We start from the raw sequence: 20309 nt of genomic DNA, 5'->3' as shown, positions 1-20309 counted from the left end.
GGAGTGAGAATCTTTCCAGGATGGATTCTGCTGGCCATTTTGGGCCACTTTTGAAAATGCTGTGGGGACACGTATTCTCAGATATGTTCCACCTGGGGCGACACGTGGATGCTTCACAAGGAGCACAACCAAACAAAACATCACGGTGACCTCACGCTCAGACAACACGCCAGTGGGGGCCGGACGTCGTGTGTACATGAGGGTGAAGTACATGCTGGTGGGGACGTAGGATGGGGGAAGATGAACTCTGAGCGTTTGTAGGCTGTCGCACGCGCATCATCTCATTCAATCTCCCCAAAGACCATTGTGCGGTGAGATATTTCAGACTCCTATTTTACCCATAAGGAGACAGAATCAGGGAGGTGAAGCCACTTGTCCGTATCATAGCTAGTATGTGCTATAGCTGGATGGGGTTTGTGCCCAGCTCCCAGCTCTGGTCACAGCTTCTCTGTGCTCCTTCCCTCCCTGTGGTTAGTGGTACAGGCGGTGGCCTGGAGGATGTCCCAGGGTCTCAGCCGGATTTAGGGTGGTTCGTTGGGTCCCCTCAGATTCAGATGCTTCTGCCGTAAGAACATCCAGATGGCACCCTTTAACCCAGAACTCTTGGAAGCAAAGTTCCAGAACAGAACCTGAGAACAATAGAAGGAGAACCAGAACAACAACCTGAGTTAACACGATGCAGGTTTCCTCGACAGCTACGTGAGAGAGTACAGAGAATCGGGCTTTGGTCACAGAGGACATAGGTTGGAATCTAATGGCATGATCTCGGCCAAGCTACACAACCTCTGAATTCAGTTCTCCTCTGGCTTATAATCGTTTGTACCTCAGAGAAGTGTGCGTGAAGGAGGTAATGCAAGGAAGTACTTAGCACAGTGCCTGATGCACCGTGAGAGCTATGTGGAGTGCGGTGTTAGCATTATGTATAACTAGTTGAGTTAATTGGACAGATCTGACTTTTTTCCAGTTGTCGCATCACTTGGGTTGGATTTTGTCTCACCACTGGTATCTAACAGGCCACCTTTCCATGTCAGTTCCTTTATTCTCACTCTAAGTACAAGCTTATGTGTTGATTATTCATAGGATATAGGAATCACCTGGATGGGTGTTAGAGGAAATAAATAAACTTCTGAAGAGAAAGCCCAGTGAAGAAAAGCATTCATTAGGCCCGCAGTAGTGTAAACGTGACCAAGTATTGCTGCATGGACCCATATTTATTTTCCAGTAAACATTGCCACTTGTAGTTTGGGGGTTTTAGGATCTTGGTATATTTATGCTATATCTCTCCTGTGGTTGGTTGGCTGTGGGTGTACAGGCTTCTCCTTAACGTGCCAATGCTCTGTGAAAGAAGACCTCAGCGTCAAGAGTGATCTCGGGGTATACAACACGGTTCTAATGTGGGCGTGTCTTGCTGTTTTCCCTAGCTTCGAAGGACTAATGTACTTACAGAGTATATATTCTGGTAGTCCACAAGCTTTTAAGAAACCATGCTTGGGGCGCCTGGGTGGCTCAGTCGGTTAGGCGGCCGACTTCGGCTCAGGTCATGATCTCGCGGTCCGTGAGTTCTAGCCCCGCGTCGGGCTCTGTGCTGACAGCTCAGAGCCTGGAGCCTGCTTCATATTCTGTGTCTCCCTCTCTTTGACCCTCCCCTGTTCATGCTCTGTCTCTCCCTGTCTCAAAAATAAATAACTGTTAAAAAAAATTAAAAAAAAAGAAACCATGCTTAAACCTGAGTTTAGAAAGTCTTAAAATCCCCACTGTCTTAGTTCTGGCTGCTGAAACAAAATACGTGGCTTATCAACAACAGAAACTTACTTATCGCCGTTCTGGGGGCTGGAAATCTGAGACCAGGGAGCCAGCGTGGTCAGGGTCTGGTGAGAGCCCACTTGCGGGTTGCAGACCCCTGACTTCCTGTTGTAGCCTCACCTGGAAAAGAGCAGAGAGGAAGTAAGCTCTCTGTGATTCCGAGAAGGGCGCTAATCCCAATCATAGGGGCTCCACCCTCGTGAACCATCCAACCCTGACCACCTCCCAAAGGTCCCACCCCCTAATACCATCACATGAAGAGGGGTTAGGGTTTCAACATACGAATTTGGGGGGAGGTACCAGCATTCCGTGTACAGCACCCACCCACGCCCTCTTGTTTCAGGCTGAGTCTGAAGGTCAGTTGCGATTTCTTGCTGACCCTGTGCTGCTTTTATCGGCAAGGAGTCTGCTTCACTCATCTGTTACCGCCCGTCCTCTGTGGGTAGTTACGTGGGTGACCTCCATTCTTGTCACCTCATCAGGCAAACCTCCTTTCTGACTTCCCTTTCGTATAACCCAACTGCCCTTTTCTGTATTCCCTCCCCTCCCGCCTGGATTACCGCTCGCGTTCTCTGGTGGATATCCCATCTCTTTCACTGGAAAAAAAAAATTCCGCTCTGGATTCCTCCACGGATCCTCCTGAAGTTTTCACTGACTAATCCTACATGGTTTCAGCCCTGCTGATTATTCCAACAGACACTCAACAAGGAGGGAGAGAGAGGAAAGAGAAAAAAATGATAAAACTAGTATTTATTGAATACTTAGTAGATAGCTGGAACTTTTAGGTTCTGTCGTTATCTTTTGAAAGCAGAAATTGAGGTTCAGAGAGGTCAGAGATCCCACAGTTTTATTTGTGGCAAAGTAGGACCTACATCTAGACCTGTCTGATTCAAAGGCTCACATTCTTTACATAATAATAGTGTTTATACCCTTTTTTCTGGGATTATGGTTGTCTTTTAACCTTGGTCATTGCAAAACAGAACACAGATAGAGAAAACCACATACAACAAATATGTAGCCTAGTGGAATTTTATGAAGTGAACAAACACCCTTGTAAATGCCTTGCAAGTCAAGAAATAGAACTTTGCCAGACACCCGAGGGGCCTTTATGTGCCTTATCTCTGTCACTGTCCACTCCCTCCCAAGGCAGCCACTACCCTGACTTTTTCTGCTTCTTCTTATTTTTTTTTAATGTTTATTTTATTTTGGGAGAGAGAGAGAGAGAGGGAGAGAGAGAATCTCAAGCAGGCTCCGTGCTGTTGGTGCAGAGCCTGATGTGGAGCCTGATCTCGCAAACCATGAGATCGTGACCTGAGCTGAAATCAAGAGTCAGAGGCTCAACGGACTGAGCCACACAGGCGCCCCTACCCTGACTTCTTTACAGTAGTCATTTCCTTGCATTTTAAAATGGTTTTGCCATTCAACTATGCATCCGAGACAGCATTTATTTGACATATATATTTTTAATTTTGTAATTATAGATTGCCCTATATCCCTTTATTTTCTTTAAAACTTATATGTTAAGGAACTTGGCCATTTGAATTTCCCAGAGTTAAGGTTTGGTGCTTGTAGATGCATGGGACGTTTTGATATGTGTTTCTATCCTGTGTGTTCTCTGCACATTGGCAGCTGAATACGGAGGCTGGTTGAGACTCTGGTTTGCTCTCTTCGACAAGACTATTGGTGACCTTGTGATTTTCATCAGGAGGAACACAATGCCCGCTTTTCACTTTTTTTTGATGTTAGCAACTGCTCATCTTCAATGCCTAGATCCATTAATTTATAGTGCTTGCCGAATGGTGGTGTTCTAATTCTACCATTTTATTTTTATATATTAGCTGGAATAATTTTATAGCATAACTCCCCCCATCCCAACTGCTATTGGTTACCCAGAGGTATCATTCAGACAGAGAAGACAGTATAAGTTCTTGATTTTGTCCTTTTATTTACCCAGTTTTTGAGATTATGCATTGGTTCTCTGCCATCTTCAGAAAGTGACCACTTAAAAAATTATTCTAATAGTGTGGATTTAAATATGTATGTTAAATTTCAATCCATTGCAATTCTAATTCTTACTAAAGCTCAAACAGGCCTTGAATGTATTCTTGATATCTGGTATGTTAGGATATACTAGACTTATCTTCTTATCCTTACATTTCTTGTCCCACCCACTGCCCCAAGAAGCCCTCCCCCCATCTTTTCATTTTTATTTTATTTTTTAATGTTTTTTTCTAACTGAAGTATAGTGGACTGATGATATTACATTGGTTTCAGGCACCCCTCCCCTTCCACTTTTTAAATGATGGGAAATGACATTTCAAGGCTGCCATCTAGGAACCCACAATACTCATTGTTACTGGATTGCTCATTTTTTCCCTAGGCTTTTCCAGTGGATAGATCTAGGAAATAAACACAAGCGTATGCATATTTAAAAATAAAATACCTCATGATTAAAAATAAAATACCACTGATACCTCCAATTCAAATTTAGTACTATGGGATTTTTACCTAAGCAGGATGTACATTGTATCTGTATCTTCTTTCTTTTATGTCAAGAAGGACACAGAATGAGGGAATTAGAAGATCCCATAATTACTTGTTTGCTTAATCTCATATCACCCACACACAAAGTATAGGAGTAACAATGCTAATAGTATGTCACCAATTTTTTTTTAATTAAAATTTTTTTTAAACGTTTATTCATTTTTGAGAGAGAGAGAGAGAGAGAGAGAGAGAGAGAGAGCACAAGCAGGGAAGGGGCAGAGAGAGACAGGGACACAGAACTCAAAGCGGGCTCCAGGCTCTGAGCTGTCAGCACAGAGCCTGACACAGGCCTCGAACTCATGAGCTATGAAATCATGACCTGGGCTTAAGTCAGATGCTAACCGACTGAGCCACCCAGGCACCCCAGTATATCACCAATTTTGATTAATAAAAATAAGTAAAATTATTAAAAGTAGGTAAAGTATTTTCTTAATGTTTATTTATTTTTGAGAGAGAGGGACAGAACACAGGTGGGAGAGGGGCAGAGAGAGACAGAGACAGAATCTGAAGCAGGCTCCAGGCTCTGAGCTGTCAGCACAAAGGCCAACACAGGGCTGGAACTCATAAGCCACGAGATCATGACCTGAGTTGAAGATGGATGCTTAACTGACTGAGTCACCCAGGTGCCCCAGTAGAAATATTAAATAAAGTTTTTATTAAAAAGAACAAAAAAAGCAGGCAGACATTGTATTCTTCCTAATGAAAGAATGGAAGAGCACCTATAATTTTTCAAAGGAATCAATCCTGAGTTTTCGCAGGTCTCTGAATGCAGAGACTTATAAATTTCTTCCAGTTTATAGGAAATATGCTATCTTCACTCCTCTCCCATTTTAAAAATGACTGTGCTATATCCATACTACCATATCATTTAGCTATTACATATTATAATCTCTCCCTTTTATTTTTTTTAGCCTTAGTTCTACAGTTAACTATGTATTTAATACTCATCACAATTCTTTTTGTTGATGCCCTTCTAGTCATTTTGTCTGTCTGAATTCATTAGAAATAATGGATTCCTTAGGATAGGTTCATGGAAACAAAGCTCTCTGAGTTTTGCATGTTAACAAGAGTTTGAGCACTTTTTACCTGAAGGCCAGGTGTGCTGGGTATAAAATTTTGAGCTCATATTTTCTTTCCCTGAGTATCTGAAATATATTTCCTTATTTTCTTTTGGAACAAGAGTTGGTATTTAATAGTCTACTGAAAACCCACTTTCATTCTTTTATAAATCACAAGTTCTTTTTATCCAATGTCCAAATGATTTTTTTTCTTTTTTCTTTAAAGTCCAGTATTTTTTTTAGAATACATGTTGGTGTTGATCATTCTGGGGTAGTCTCAAGGATACAAGAATTCAAAGAGCGCTTTCAATATGTGGTCTGACACTTTTTTTCTTTTAATTTGAGAAAAGTTTTGCTTTTCTTGTTTTTGTTTTTGTTTTTTTTTTTAGTTATAATTTTTATGATTTGTTCTGCTCCCTTGATTCAGTTTTCTTTTTCAGGGACTACTATATCGATATGTTAGATTTTCTTTGCTTATCTCCAATATTTGTCATTTTCTCTTGATCCTATTAAAATCTTTTTACAAATTTATTTTTTTAAATTCCTTCCTTTTTACTGTCTGAAGTCACTATGTTATTACCTTTATTTGCTCTTGTGTTCCTTATAATTTAGTCTTCTAGTGATTATTTTATGTGTAAGTTTTTCTTAAGTTTTGTCCCCACATTTTTGAGTTTTTCTAATTCTAATTCGTTGCTCTTTCCTGTCTCATATCATTTTCTTAAAGCCTTTAGTTTGTTTTGAAAGAGTATATTGCAAGGTTGTGTGTGTGTGTGTGTGTGTGTGTGTGTGTGTGTGTGTGTGTGTTTAATATGTCTTTCTGGGATGTTTTTGTTGTTTGTAGTGATGTTCTGATACATATTTTATTTTTTGATAGTCACTTTGTATGGGAATTGACCTATATATATTTTTTATTCCTCATTTTAATGCGAATTTAGTTCTCTTGAATTTTTAGATGGAGGCTGAGTTCATAGAGTTTTGCTTACTTTGTGGAGCTCCCTCTTATGGTGTTTTTATATAATGTTAAAAACACAGTGACAGCTTGCTTCCTGAGATTTCACAATTCTCTTCCCTTCATCTCTGTCCCACTTTTCTCTGTATCTTATCTTTTCTTTGCCTCTATCATCCCTATCCTGCTCAGTTTTGGTTACATTCCTGACTGTCTCCTCATGGGGCCCCTTCCTGGAAGGAGACTTTGTTAGTTTGCTAGTCAGTTTGGAGGGTTCAGAGGGACCAGATGGCTGGAGAATCTTCAACCTTCTAGTCACAGATTCAGCTGCTCTTCTCATATTTGTCCACCACACTTTCCCGGATACACCTGTCGGTTATTTTTGTTTTCACTTTCGTTTTTGTTTTCATTTTTGTTTTGTTTTGTTTTTCTTCTCCTGCTCACAGGCTTGCTCTAAATCCTTCCCTTGGATTCTACCTCGCAGTTGCCAGTAACGCTCAGGTATTGGGGCATTAAGTACTTTAGCAATATCCACTTATATTTTGGGACTTGTAAAGAAATCTTGTTGCCTACTTTTGTCACAGATGTGGTCCATGTGTTTCAGTTGTGCCATCTACATGCTCTGTTTTACGTCACAATTCTGGAAGGTCCAAAACTGTGCCATTGACACCACAGCCATCCTCCCAGAATTCCTCTACTAACTGGTTTCGCAGGACTTTACATCTGTGTTCCGTGTGATATTATACAAATTGGGCTGAGCCCACCAGTTGTTCCCCTGAGGCTGAAGGGCACCCAAGGACAGGAACCATGCTCTTCTTCCTTCTACTAATGCTTGTCACTGGACAGAATTGTGCTCTGAATGGTAACGATGGGCCTGCCTCCCCATGACCGCTTGTGTGGTAAGCAACAACTGGTTAACATTTCCTTATTCAAATTCAAGAGGAAACCAGCCTTTGTCCTTTCATTTTTCTCATATTCTCTAGAATTAGCAGTAACATCTGCAGCCGGATCCCTAGAATACGCCTTAACATGTCCACGTTTCTCTATTCTAACCCCAGAAGATGGACTGTGAGCCAAGATTTAGAGTTAACATTGACCCTCCCTTTTATTATTTTTTTTGGCCTATACAACATTTACTTGGTCTCCGTGTAAAATGTGCTGTTATAAAAGCACAAGGGCATACGTGTCTGAAATAACCTTAAGTGAAAAGAAGTAAATTAATTAGCATCCAGTAGATTCTTATTGTTAAGTGGGAATGTAGCCCTTCCTGTGGGGATTGCTGTTAAACAAGATGATTGATAAATTGTTATATTCGCACAGTGTCGCTCAGTGATATAATCATGCCTTTTGTAAATATTTAGTCAAGAGAGCAATCCAGCTGTTCCCAGTCAGGTTTCATCCAGTGTCAGCCAATGCTCTGTGCCTCTGATTTATCTCTCGTGCTGTTTAAGCATTGAGGAAGCTCACATTTTTATGAGCCTCTAAATACCCATAATAGTAAATAGTGAAAATGATGGCTACAATAGCAATAGCCCAAGTAATTATAAAGAAGGATATCTGTGATGGCCAGAAATAAGAATAAGGAAGAGGCTATTTTTTTTTCTTTCTTTGTGTAGAAATAAATGTCACTACCTCTACCTTTAGAGCCACTGTTAATACCAAGAAGCCCATCACCCCTCCTTAACAGGGTCATAAAAGACCCATGGATGAGACTAGAAAGTTCTGGTGAACTGAATTTCTAACCTTTGACCATTTGTTGGCTGAAGAATAGAAAAACGTTCTAGAATGTACTTTTCCATTGTCTTTTTTTGAGTTGTTCAGAACGAATCAGTGCTTGTTTTAGGAGTTTAGAGTGATGGCATTGGAAGAGGCAGAATTATTCTTCCTGAGCCCTTCAGGCTGCCCTGTGGAGGTGGGAGCAGAGAGGAAAGCCCCATATGGAGCAGGAGATGTCCTCTGCAGACACTTGTCCTACCAGAGGAGAGTGGGCTGGTGGGCTGGAGCCATGGTGGGAGAGGCCCCTGGAGGCAGGCACCTCACAAGTCTGGGAGTGTGAGGACTGAGATCTCCACCGCAGGCAGACACAAGAGTAACAGAATGCAGGAGGGTCAGGCAGTGGCTATCGCTGTATGAATTAGCAGATTTATTAGTCCAAGGGCCAACAGATGGAACAGAAGTAGAGGTGTAAGATACACCTATTGCTCATGTTGTCTCCTGCTGTATTTCATGATTTGTCCAATTCCCTGTCATTTGGAATCAAAGACATAAAGAACTTCAGAGGTACCGATATTGAGAGGCCTTGCATTTCATCACCATTGTTTTCTGGGTTATGGCAGCCAGTCGCTCTACTATAAAGGTAGAATTATGGCAATCAGGGTAACAACGGGGAAAAATACACTAAAAATATGCAAGTTACATTTTGTTTTTTTACCTAGAAAAGGTCTTTGTTGCATGAGCTTCAGTTAAAGCTTATATGGTTGACTATTATTTAAATTAAAAGAAAGAGTGTATTCATTTTTGAGAGAGAGAGAAAAAGAGAGAAAGAGAGGGGAAGAGAATGACTCTGAAGCAGGCTCCATGCTATCAGCGCAAAGCCCCAGGTAGTGCTCGAACCCCCGAACCATGAGATCATGACCCGAGTCAAAGTCGGTCACTCAACTGACTGAGCCACCCAGGCACCGCGTGCTTGATCATTATTTAGAGGTTTGGGCTATGTTTCCATTTATGCAGTGAGCCACTGAACTTAGTATCTACTTTTTTTCCTAGAGGCTAAACTGATTCATGGAGAGGCATCGAGAACCCCAGTAATAATTGTAATTCAGGTGGATGATATTAAAAGAGTCAGTGTTGTCGGTGTCTGCCCACCTCAGAGGAAAATCTTGTAAGAAATGTGAGCCAAAAGTGGAGCGGTTCACCATCAAATGAAAGGCCCACTACAAAAAGCTTTCCCAAAGATCCTGGCCAAGAGCTAGGCCATATTTTATGGGTGTGGTCAGCACAGTGGGAAGAATGGGGAAACTCAGCCGGGCCCATTATACATCTTACAACAGCCCCACCATTAATTAAGGATCTTTCTTGAAGGTAATATGACATTCTAAAGTCATAGCTTTAGAGAACCTTTTTAGAATTTGATAAGCGCTTCCTTGCCTAATGACTACCTTAGTTCCACAAGCAATAGGAACCGCAGTGAAAGACCCATTATTTACATTATTCCAATTGATATTTCCTCATAAATTACACTTTTGTTTTCCAGACCCATTACATTTCCTGTGTGGCTAATTATATTAGGCAGTTCCTTTAATTTACACACTGTTTCCTGCAATTTACACTCATTTCTCAGAAAATGCTGGGTAAGCATCCCCATTCTTTGCTTTCAAAGAGCAGACCAAGGTTATTGCAAGCATCCTACCAGTGTTTAACACCTTCCTTAAAGACCGATCACTTTCTTCTAACGTTTTCAGAAGGTGATCCAAGAGCAGATACTTTGATGTGACGGACTAATAAATAGGAACCGAGACTATGGGTAAATATGCAGATGTGAACAAATTGGGAGAGATAAAAAAAATAGCATTGATAAGGGGTGGTCTACCATAGGGGATGGGCAGGGCAGCCCGGGAACTTGTAGATAATTTATAAGGAGACAGCACGTTCTAGAAGAGATTTAAATTTCACACCCTGGTGGTTTTTTTGTTTTTCCTTTCCTCTGATCTTCTCTTGATGGTTTTGTCTATTCACTCCATACCTGAATTGATGAAGTGAGGACCTGGTTATCAGTGACACTGTGCTCTAAATCCTACAAAGATGCTTCTACGGAGCAGTGTTTCTCAAACTTCTACAGTGGAACCCCTTCTTATCAGAGTTCCCAGCAGAAGCATGAAAGAGAAAGGGTGGGTTGTTTGCTTGAAGCAGAGGTGTCTTGCCCCCGCCCTTCTAATTCTGGTCCTGGTTATTCAATTTATTGATTCACTAATAAGCATTTATGCTGCACAAATCATGACCAGGGTGCTATGGACAAGACTGGCTACAGGTTGTAAGCAACTTGGACGATCACCCAGGGCCCAGCACTTGGTTTATTGCTCTGCTGTCATGCTCTTGTAATTCTTAATTTTTGAACCAGCAGCCCTGTGTTTTCATTTTGAAGTGGGCCCTACATATGATTTATCTGGTCCTGATATAGCAGATACTAGAGGGGAAAAACACTAAACCCAATAGGGATCCTGACCCTAAGGAATTTACACTATACATCTGTTCTAGTTACTTAAAATCTAAGCCCTGTGGCTTTCCCTTCTGGAATATCCTCAAGAAAATTGCAAGGAGTATCATGGTGGTCCCAAGGCCGATGGTCATTGGGTTGATGTTGCTTAGCGATGGCCACTCTGGCGGGAAAGTCCCCTCCCTCTGGGCTGGAACATCAGTGGCTGCCACGTGATACAGAGGTTCCAAGAGCAGATTCTGGACACTCTTTGTTGGCCTCAAATGGGTAGAGTCTTTCTATATTTAGCCGTTGTTTGTGAATCAGACCGAAATTAGGACTGAGGGGTTCATCCAGTTTTCCCATGTCTAGGTTTTGGAAGCTGTTTTGATTTAACCAGGAAGCGTATACAAAGGCAACCTTCTCAGGTATTTACCGGATGATTGGCCTGGGCTGTGAATGGGAAGAGGGAAACATGACAGGATCATGAAACATTCCTGCTGCGCTCAGGGGACTGTTCGACTGGAAAATCCCTTTGCTGCTTGACTCAAAGCAACCAAAATAAGCAGACGCAACTCTCTTGGCCCTTCCGAGTTTCTCTCCCTGTGGCCTACAGAAAGAAGTCCATGATTTGGACTGTTGCCTAGCATGAGGGACTTTCCTCTGTTGTGAACAGGACATCAAGAAAGAAAAAGGAAACACAAGGAGACTCTGAAATAAGTAGCATGGTTGTGAGACCTCATTTCCTTACATTTCTTTCTTTTTTGCGGGCCAACAAGCTCTTTGTAGGATTGCATGAGGTTGACTAATTTCACCGGTGTAGTCCTGCAAGGCAGCTGGCTGGCTCTGGGGTGGGGTCAGTGCCCCACACTGTGTCACTTAGGAATCTTCGGTGGCCAATGACAGAAAGTGAACTCAAACTACCATAAACAAAATGGGGATTTATTGGAAAGGTTTTGACCGACTTTTGGGACCCAAGGAGAAGAACGTGGCTTATCTAAGGAAAACGGGGACAGGAGTCTTGAGCCTTCGGGATGCTCTTAGTCTGTTGCCTGGTGCCTCCCTGCCTTTCTATTTCTGTCTTCTCTCTCCTTGCTGGGGGTGGGGGCGTCCCCATGGCCCACATGGCTGAAAACATGGCAGGTCACAGTTTCCAAGCACCTTATCTTGGGCCCAGTCACCAAAGAGAGATTAGTCTCTCTGCCTCAGTTTTGGCCTTAACTCCTGTAGAAAAAATGCTATGGGCTCAGCTTGGGGCAGTTGACCAATTGGACTTAGAAGCTGAGGGTGTGGGATCACACTGACTGTGTGAAAACAATGGAAATGGCATGGGAGGGAGAGAGATAGTTTCCGGAAGGGGTTGGTAAGCCCATTCAGGAGTTTGCTCTATATACACAAACTGTAATTCAGTAATTCATATAGTGGTAAATTTCTTTCTTTTCCGGATAAGGTGACAAGACTTGATATATTTCAGGGCACTATTACGTGATAGGTCTGGACTTTATTAAGGGCTTTGACAAAGTTTCCTGTAATATTTGTGCAGATAAAATGAAGCTGTGAGGTGACAGACTAGCTTCAGGGAGAAGGGACGTCATAAGAGGGCAAAGGGAATAATGGAGGAAAGTCAGCTGGTTTCAGGGGAATCTATAGCAGGCAAGTTGGTCCTTTGGGATTGGAACCAGGAGCATCCAAGCTCAGAGGAAAGTCTGATGAGTGGGAGGGACGGCAGGCTTTAGTTGGAAGCGGGAATACCGACCAGGGCCCTTAAAGGGGAAGCCAGCCCATGAGGCGGGGGCCACAAAGCAGCAAAGGGGGCGGTAAAGTAGCCGATCCAGGGGGATTTTGCATAGTTTCTCTCTCTTGTCCTTCAAATAGCTATTGCCTGCAGCCGAGCCTAGAGCAGTGCCTGACCGGAAGCGTGTGAACTGAATACCAGCCGAAGAAATCCACTTCTCTTTGGATGACCAAAGGGAGTAGATCAATGAGCTAACACCAACCAGCGGGCACTCGCCATGGCCTGCTTTAGGGCTGTACTCTAGGCTCCAGTCCTTGAACTGATTAATACTTTGAAGGAAGGCACAGAAAGTCCGACTTAGACATCCAGGCAGGATAAACAGTGTGCTAGAAGGTAGAGTCAGGAGTCGTAACAACTTGGTAGGCTGAAGTCATGGGTGTGAATACAGAGAGCACTGAATATTTGTAAATGTGAAGTCCTTCACTGAGGTAATTAACGGCACAGGCACAGAATGGGGGTTTGGTGGCTGGAAAATCTGGCAGTGTCTGTGAAGTGACTTTGAGGAGGTCACTTGGAGTCCATGGTGTGAATGGAGATTCCCATCAAAGCAAGCAGAATAGTCTCCAGAAACTGGTCTCCAGAATAGTCTCCAGAAACTCCAGAACTAGTCTTAGCGTCTCATGACGTCAGATGGTATTTGGGATAATGTAAAAGTGAAGTGCTATTCTTCTGAGGGGTTGGACTCATCATCCAGAAACTTGCCTATGGAGACGCTACGGAGGGGATTCCTGTTCGAGGTGGAAGCTTCAGCTACGAAACCTCTCATCTTCCTCGTGACTAAGAATCCAGGAGACCAGGTTCCCTTCTGAGCCCTGCCAATAAACAGGCGAAGATTTGGGGTAAGTCACTTGCACTCTCCGAGCCCCCGTAAAATGGGGTTAATAATTCCTGCCCCCTCTCTCTCCGAGGATCGTCACAAAGTGCAAATGAGAGAAAAAGAAAAAAACCCAGGTGAAAGGAGATTGAAAAGTGGAAATCATTCTCCCCTTGTAAGATTTTATTTCGACTCTTCCCTTTGTGGAGTTTTCCACAGCTGCCAACCTCCACAAGCCCTGCTTCCTGCAACCTCGCTCTCTTGACGTTTCATCCTCTGGAAAGTTTTGTTCAGGGGTTTACACTCGTGGCTTTGAAGCCATCTATCAAAACTCCTCTGCCAGGAACTGCATTAAGATGTTGGCAGCAGGTGGCTTATTCTCCCCAAATGTGCTGCTTGTTCCAACGAAGGAACGTTGGAGAAGGGTGGAGAGTGGGTTTTCTCCTCCTTCTGCCAAACCACATATATTACGATGCCATCTAAAATCTAAAGAGGCGGCTTCTTCCTCAGGAACTTTCCACAAGATTAGAGTGGGCTAACTTCATCGCACTCATTATTACTTTCTCTTCTTTAATAAATACACGAGTTACCATTGAATGGGCACCCCCGCGACTACGGTGTCAGGTGGCCCTCACACTTCCCGCACTCACCCCTTCGGGAGGGCTCCCCAGGAGCAGAACAGTGATCTGTACGCAGCAAAGGACGAAGGCAGTTTGTAATTCCATAAAACACTTTGAGGCTTTCAGAGGGTGCTGTATACATCAATAAATAATAATAATTTTCACTCTCTCTTCTTTGTAATACTCCCTTAGAAGGTTGAAAATAAAATTTCTTTTGCTATTGATTTTGTCCTTCTACATTTGGCAAACATTGATTTTTCCCTTTCCTAATGGAGCAGAAGCCAACAGAGCTGTATTTCATTTACCTCGCTCTCTGAACTCGGCATCACGGCTGATGTGAGCAGGACCGCAAGCGGCAACCAGGGACACCAAAGGCACTTGTTTAACTGGAGGGCACGGGGTCTCAGAAGACGTCGCCTTGCGTATCGTGCGTAGTGAGTTCCTGGTAAATGCTTGACTTCAGTGTAAGCCGGAATATTGTGACTGATGCAGGAAGGAAAAGAGCTTTGAAACGTGGAGCTGCACGGGGGGGGGAATGTTGTTAGCAGCTGGAAAAAGAGGAATGCGGGGCTAGGACGGGGTAAGGTGGGTGGGAGATGAGAACGTGTCCGTCTTAGGCTGCTGGCGTTGCCATAACACAATACCACGGGCTGAGGGGCTCAGTCAACAGACACTTAGTTGTGACAGTTCTGGAGGCTGCAGGTTCAGGCTCAGGGCGCCAAGCATGGCCAGGTTCCTGGTTAGGGTCTCTTCCTGGCTTGCTGTGTCCTCACGTGGCAGAGATAGAGAACGAGTTCTCTGGCGTCTCTTCTTACAAGGGCGCTGATGCCACCCTGAGGGCCCCACCCCATGGTCTCATCTCAACCCGGTCACCTCGGCTGGCTCCCTAGCCATCGCACCGGGGATTAGGGCTGCCGCGTAGGAATTTGGGAAGACGCGTTTCGTTCCGTAGCGGTATCCTTCCCACATTGTCGATTTTGTGCCGGTCGTTTGGAGAGTTCTGCGCACAAGCATCACCTAATTTAATCCTCACGCCAGTGTCACTCCCCCTGCAGTGTGGCGAGCAGGTGCGCCTGGCACTTTGTGTTGCGTGCCAGATCTGTTAGGTGGAGGTGCGGGAGCCAGGTTCAGAGGTCCCGCTGTGTCTCAATGAGCTCCGTCCCAGCATGACCTGGGAGCCAGCTGCAGGTAAGAGAAATGCCCCGGGTGCCCATGTTTATTTCCATCTCACCGTGCTGAGCTAAGTAGGTTAAGCAGAGGATGCCAAGTTAGCAGGCGCACAGTCGATAGCGTTACCTAGAAATGGAGCTCTCGGTTTTCTGAGGGGAGGAAGGAGGGACTCAGGGTGAGGCTCGAGCAACTTCTCAGGAAGGGCAAAGTCCGGGGCAAGGAGCAAGTACATCAAGGTCAGGCTTTCAAGCGAGATCGTTGCTGAGGGTCCTTGCGGTGTGGTGACGGTGGTGATGGTCACCACTGCCTCTGGGACATGTGCCACGTGCCGGAGAATCTGCCCCCTGTGGCCACAGCTCAGGAGCGCGTAGGTGCCGGGAGACACAACCAGGAGCTGGGTGCTGTGCACACATTTGCTTAATTGAGAAGGCGAGCGCTGGGCTGCGAAACTCTTCTCATCAAACACTGAGCACAGTCCTGTGCTGAGCACTGGGAGAGAAAGTACATAATATGGGAAGACCCTCTAGGGTTATCGTTTTCTTCTCGCACACCGTTCAACCAACTTTTGTCTCTCTGGCGGGAAGAGGGAGGCGATTACCAGATTTATTCGGAAGAAAACAAAATACGCTCTAGCATGCGTGGAGGCAGTGGGCCCTGAATTCCCTAAAACTGACCTTTGGGTTTCCAAGAAAATCCAAGGGAGTCTGAGCGCACTGCCGGGTGATGTGACATCCCGGCATTAACGACTTCGGTAAAGATGTCTCTTTGGCGAACTCCTGTAAACTAAACTGTTAAGAATCAACATCGTCTTTTGAAGGCGTGCTCTTCACGTGCTCGCTTACTGTTTTGTGAAAGCCTGCTGCTTCCGAAAAAGGTTTGAGGAAGCTCCTTGCTCTGGGGATTGAAACTTTATGGTTTCCATGATATGTACAAAGGGTGGGGGTCAAGGCAATTATCCTGATAAGGAAGGTTAAAAAGCCTTTCTCCTGAAAACCCGGATAATTGAAACTATCGTCTATTTCGGCTTCGTAGGCCGGATAATAGCTTCAGGTCTATACTTTGCACACCTAGACTCTCCAAGCAGAAACTGACGCAGTTTACAGGTTGGAACATCAGGAAATCTGACTGCAGCGTTAATGACAGGCCGGCGGCTGCGCTGCCAACGAAGAGAAAAGGAACAAACACGGATCAACAGCCGTCTCATTCTTGTTCTTTTAAGCGATGTTAACCCACACGCTCAATGAAAACCGGAATGCACTGATGCAGAATTCCTGGAGCTCATGGAATTTTTGAGCAGTGTTTAACTTCTATATCCACTTTTCGGGAGGCGGTCTGGGGAGAAATTAACAAGCGAAAATTGCTCGGCTCTATAAACGTGAAGAAGTGGGCATGGGGGATGGATGGTCCTCATTTGCTAAATATACAGCTCCTTCCTCGGAGACATAAATAAGAACACCGCCTAAGTAGGTCAGATTTGAGCTTGGGTGGGCCTTTCAGAAGCCTTGAAAGCTGCACCGTGAATATGCACTTCAAAGCCAGAATCCATTTTTTGTGTGCACATTTTGTTCCCGAGAAGTTTTCCATCTGTTCTCATGTCATGGCTGTGCCACCGTGGCGTGTCCTCAGACTCTGAATTTCTGGCAAGCCACGGAGTTGATTTGCAAGCGTGGCAGGTAGAGGGGATCACTGGGAGACCCTCGCGGCCGGCGCGGGGAGGGTGGGGGCTTCCGAGGAACGAAGGGGAGGTGCGGATGCTCGCGGGGCAACATCGCTGTCAGGGTCTCTTTCTGGGCTGCAGGACGTTGGAAGAGAGGAGGGAGGGGTCGCAAATGCCTCCCCGGCGGGGGTGGGGGGTGGGGGTGGGGGGCTGCCTGGAATGCAAAAAAAAAAAACCCAAAAAAACAAAAAAAACCACCCAGCCTGACAAAGGTTAGTGAAGCTCTGCTGTTCTGAATTCGGGATTCTGACAGATTTAAACGCTTTTTCATCAGCGCCAGTGCTACGTGATCCGCCTGTCACTTTCCCAAGTGCCATCTCCCCGACTCCTTTTTCGAGGAGCCCCGCGAGGGGAGGGAACTTTCTCACTAACATGTCACTCAATCCACCCACCCAGACACCCACGGCTCGTGGAGACTGGCAAAAAAGAAAAAAAAAAATCTGGATTTTGTACCAACTTGAGAAAATGCTTCAAGCCTTCCTCCCATACGTGTGATTTATGGGATGTGACACGACTCTGTAGTATTGTTATCAAAAAGCTCGAGGTTTTAGGTGAGGGAGGGCATGAAGGAACTCTGTTATTTTCCCAAGCTATAGTCTCACGAATAAGAGGAGAATGCACGTTTCCGGTACCGGGATTGGCTGGCATCGGCAGAATTCTGATGGTGCTGTTAGGAGCCATGTATGAGAATTGCTTTTGTCTGCCCTTTGAAATGAAACAGTTTTCTCTGCTGGCCGCTCACTGGTTCCATCCACTGCCCATCAGCTTCCAGTGCCCATCTGATCTCTTGGTGTTGCAGCCAGTAGATCTCAAGTGGCACCCAGCCTCTCCCATTAGAAGGCACAGAACTCCAGGATCAGGTCCTACCAGCTCCCTCCAGCCAGGAGATCGTGACAATAAACGCCAGGGGAACAGAGGGCTTCCAACAGGGGAGCCACGGCTGAGGGAGCCCCTAGTAGCTTTGCAGCACCCACATCTTGGAACACAAGGGGATACCTGAACCAGAGGGCACAGGTTCTCCTCCCAGTCCCATGGCCTCTGAGATTACAGGCCCTGGCTTTGTTTCTTTATCTGTAAAAGGAGAAGGTTGAATTGATGGTGTCTCCTGACTCACAGAGTTCTGGGATGCTTTTATTCCGTGGGTAGATTTGGGGATAATTGGTATTCACAGAGTTAGAAGTGCCTTATTAGAATTCGTCTGGTTCAAGGGATATTAACTTGGGCTTTATGAATTGATAACAGGCTCGAAGATAACTTGGGTAGGTTAGATGGATCCCTTAGGAGTGTACATAACGCTTGAGGTGTTTGTGCATTATCTCTGGGAAGAGTGACCATAGCATGCGTTGGAGTTTTCAAAGGAGTCTAAAATCTGGAAAGGTCAAGATCTACCTTGAGCAGGATCCTCTGGTCCAAATTCCCTATTTTGCAGTGAGGAAAGAGGGTGGGAAGGTACATGGCTTGCATAAACTCTTGGTGCCACAGCTAGAAGTTAAACAGGGGTTTCTGCTTTCTGGTGTCTGCTCCCTCAGCCCTACTGTGGTGTGCTCTGGGGGATGGTGGCGGTGGTGGTGAGAAGGGACTTCTACGGTGACCAGGGCTCATCTACATCTGGCTGGGCATGTCCGAAAAGAGGTCCAAGAGATCACTTATAGCACCAAAGCCACAAAACACACTCAGAACCCAGAGTGGCCATCTTCTCCCACACCCGGGTCTAGTCTCGGTTGTCCTAACTAGCAGCTCGGAACCTCTTCCGCTGACGTGACCTTCCCTTTGGAGACAGCAATCCAAACTCTCACCTAATTTTTATAATTTAACCTTTCCCTTCACTGTCTGCTTGGGCTCATTTCAGCTGTCTCTTATTTTCCCTATAAAATGGAGCGGAAGGGAAGAGGCAGTCCAGGGAAAGAGGCAGGGCGAGAGAGAAGTAGGAGTGAATGTGTTGCATCCTGCCTAATTTGCTAAGTAGAAGGATACTGAACCTAATGTGGGGGGGGGGGATCGAAAGAGAACTAAAATTTGAATGGAAAACAGCACAGTTTGCTCCTTTTCTATGGCAAATTGAAATAGTTCGGATACTATAGGATGGAATATGAATATCATTGTTGGACTCTCCCAGGAGAAGAAGATGATTTGATGGCATTCTGCTCATCCCTCGGATTATAAGACCTGGAAAAAGGATCTCTCAACTCCACTGAAACATGCGATTTTTATGAGAAGTGTGGAGAAGGAAGTCTAGGATCTGTGCTGTCATTATTCTTATTTGTTCCTGATGTTCTGTGTGTCTCTCTGATCGTATTTATGGATGGATAATATGCAAGGTAATTGAGGCGTTTTTCTTTCAGTTTTGTGTGTGGCCCCTCTAAGGCCACCATTATACAACCACTATTTTCTGAGTAACCTAGCTTCAAACTCCATCTTCCCTCCAAGTGAGAGATAGTCTTTGGGTTGACGCCGAGAGGTGGTATAATATACTGGCAAGGGTCTAGATGCCGAGTTGGAAAATCTGGATTAGTGTTGACCCCACTACCTCTTTGGATTTCTATGTCATTCCTCTGTTGTTGGAACTGCCTCCCTTCCCAGTCTCTGCTGAAGGGTAGGCCTGGTCAGTCCACGGATCCTGGTCACGGTTGATTGTATCATACTTGACCTCTGGCCCCAAGATGAGCCAGTGAAATCCACAATTTGTAGACCGTGGAGAAGGTGGTTAGAAGGGGTTGGGCTTCGAAAGTGGAAGGTCATATGCAGGTGGGATCAGATTTGGGTACCATGGCAGCCCAAAGCCACATGCAAGCTGGAGTCACAAGGGACAGGAATGAAGACCGTGGCAGATATGAGAAGGGGGCAGACGTGTAGGAAGAAGCAGAAACAGGAGGCAGTGGCTTTCCATTTCCGGCAACCCCCCAACTGGATTCTGTGAGAGTCCCCTGGACTCTTATAATAATAAATCTCCCTTTACTGAATTAAGCTAGCCTTGAGCGGGTCTGTCTTTCTTGCAACGCAAGCTTCCCTTACCAAGAGATTGTGCTACCTAGTCAAGCCACTCTTCTTCTCTGGTCCCCGTTCCATCTTATGTAAAATGAAGTGGTTGAATTAGATAGCCTCTAAACTCCCTTTAGATTTCAGGAATCTGTACTTTTAATGATCTCTGCTGGCTGTGCATGAGGCTTTAAAAACCAGGGGTGCTGGGAAACTCTGCCCTTCTCTTTGTCCTGTGTAGGCTGGGTATGCGATGTACTTAGTCCAAAGTACCTTCCAGTGCCAATCAAGGTTATGTCTGAATGGAAAGGTGCTGGCTAGGGGGAGAGGCGCTCCTGCCAAATGGTACGTGATGGGCCGGATTAAAGGCTTCCTCGGGCCCAGCCTCTCCTGAGTCCCCAGTAGACTCAGGCACCGCGAGAAAGATGTTGGCAGCTCCTGAACATTCTCACTCTACATGAGCTGTATAAATAAGCACAGCCTTGTTGATTGTACATCAACTTGATGGACTAACTATGGAACAGTAATTAAGCCAAAGAGAACATTCAGAAGTACTTATTGCTATTTGCTGTCTGTTCAATCCCCAGAGTGCTGCAATAAATAGAACCATAAGTTTAATTAATACCTGCAGGTCTGATTACCCATTTAGGATAGGCTGTAGTGGACCAGAGGTT

At 44.9% G+C, this 20309-nt stretch overlaps 1 long non-coding RNA gene across 8 annotated transcripts in view; it reads left to right on the top strand.

Moving 5' to 3' along the window:
* Window positions 1–581: 581 nt before the first annotated feature.
* LOC122238790 overlaps window positions 582–20309 on the top strand; it is a 111915-nt gene continuing 92187 nt past the window's right edge. For 3 of the 8 annotated variants that reach the window (XR_006217971.1, XR_006217970.1, XR_006217966.1), the window contains exon 1: window positions 584–847. This is a non-coding gene — a long non-coding RNA (uncharacterized LOC122238790). Of the gene's footprint in view, window positions 848–20309 lie in introns of all 8 variants that reach the window. The other 5 variants (XR_006217964.1, XR_006217965.1, XR_006217967.1 and 2 more) reach the window with 4 other exon arrangements.

The sequence above is a fragment of the Panthera tigris genome, chromosome B2 (genome assembly GCF_018350195.1).
Source record: "Panthera tigris isolate Pti1 chromosome B2, P.tigris_Pti1_mat1.1, whole genome shotgun sequence".
In the NCBI taxonomy this organism is placed as follows: Eukaryota; Metazoa; Chordata; class Mammalia; order Carnivora; family Felidae; genus Panthera; species Panthera tigris.
Note: the sequence above shows the minus strand (reverse complement) of the source record. Positions and strands in the feature narration are given on the sequence as shown.